A 2,002-nucleotide genomic window follows, 5' to 3' on the forward strand; every position below is an offset into this window, starting at 1 on the left:
CTACTCGTAGATGGGACGATTTTCTCGAACCTCAGAATTCCAAACAGTTCGATTAGGAGCCATTACACGAAGATTCAGTACCATCCCTTTCATTGACCCTCCACTTGTAAGGTTGCAGCCTTCGTGGTGGCTTCATCGATGTTGCCAACCAGATGAAAAGCTTGTTCAGGGAGATTATCCAATTCTCCAGGAAGAATCATTTGAAATCCCTTAGTGGTTTCTGTTAAACTACATATTTCCCTGGCGAACCAGTAAATACTTCTGCTACGAGGAAGGGTTGTGATAAGAAACGTTCTATCTTCCGAGCCCGAGCTACCGTTAGACGGTCCTCTTCTGACGATTCATCCAGTCCGGGAATAGCTATAATATCTTGCAATTCCTTATAACGCTGTAAAGTCTGTTTAACCCCTTGTGCGGTTTCGTAATGCTCTTCACCCACAATCCAGGGTTGTAACATGGTTGAAGTCGAATCCAAGGGATCTACAGCCCGGATAAATACCTTTAGCTGCTAGTCCTCTCGAAAGCACAGTGGTAGCATCTGGGTGTGCAAATGTTGTAGCAGGAGCTGGGTCAGTCGAATCATCTGCAGGTACATAAACAGCTTGAATAGAAGTTATCGATCCTTCCTTGGTAGAAGTAATTCTCTCTTGTGGGGATCCCGTTTCTGTACTAAGAGTTGGTTGATGACCCACGGCGGAAGGCATTCTACCCAATAAAGCAGAAACTTCTGATCCTGCTTGGACAAAACGAAATATGTTGTCGATAGATAAAAGGACATCTTGCTTGTTCACATCTCGGAAATATTCAGCCATTGTCAGAGCAGTTGAACCAACTCTCATACGAGCTTCCTGGTGGTTCATTCATCTGACCATGAACTGGAGCCACCTTCGATTCTGATATATCTTGTTCATTAATAACTTTCGATTCCTTCGTTTCCATGTAAGATCATTACCCCTCACGGGTGCGTTCCCCACCCCACCAAATACAGATACACCTCCGTGAGCCTTGGCGATGTTGTTAATTGATTCGTGATAGGAACCGTTTTCCCACTCCAGCTCCTCCAAATGATCCAATCTTTCCTCCTCGACGATAGGGAGCCAAAAGATCCGCGACTTTAATCCCCGTCTCAAATATAGATAATTTAGTATCCAACTGCGTAAATGCCGGAGCGGATCTATGAATGGGGGACGTCGTACCAATATCTACGGGACCCAAGTCATCGACGGGTTCACCAGGGACATTAGAGATTCAACCAGGAGTAATTCACCAACAGGAACACTGAGAGGAGCTCCTGTATCGACGACGCCCATACCTCTCATCAGACCATCTGTAGCACTCATAGCTACGGCTCTGACTTCATTATTACCCGGTAATTGTTGCACCTCACGAGTAACATTAATCTCTTGACCCGCCGGGGTTTTTTCCCCTTAACCATCGAAGAGTTGTAGATATTGGGCATTTTACCTGGAGGGGAAAGACACATCCGATACTGGTCCAATGATCTGGGTAATATATCCCACATTTCTCTCCACTGATTTAGAAATTCCAAAAAGCAGAAGAACTGGTTTTCGTAACTGTTTTGGTGTATTATCTTCATTTGATTGTCGAATTGGCAGAACCATCTGGCATTTCATTGCTAATTGGTTTTTGGTGGGGAGTTACTAGTTCCACACCCTTCTCCCCCTTTTTCAAACATATCATTTGCTTCCTCGGAAGTCGATTCCGATCCATCCAGATGGGTGACAGGTACTGTAGGATTTGATTTCCTCCTCTCCACATATGGGTCGGAGGCAAAAGAGCGCGATACCCACGAGTTGTCCATCTAGTTAGATGTGATTGCTACATCTCATTCGTCGAATCCCCTTTTTTCCCCGTCTATTCGCAAAGCGAACCAGATATCGAATTCAATCCCCTTTTTTGCTTCTACTGACCAGTCTAACCACGAAAAGATTCCCGAGTCAATGTATCGAGATGTATACGATCTAATTCTTCAAGCAATTTC

The sequence above is a fragment of the Dipteris shenzhenensis genome, unplaced genomic scaffold (genome assembly GCF_047967505.1).
Source record: "Dipteris shenzhenensis isolate YYH24624 ecotype China unplaced genomic scaffold, Dip_SZ_1.0 scaf0185, whole genome shotgun sequence".
NCBI classification, from domain to species: domain Eukaryota; kingdom Viridiplantae; phylum Streptophyta; class Polypodiopsida; order Gleicheniales; family Dipteridaceae; genus Dipteris; species Dipteris shenzhenensis.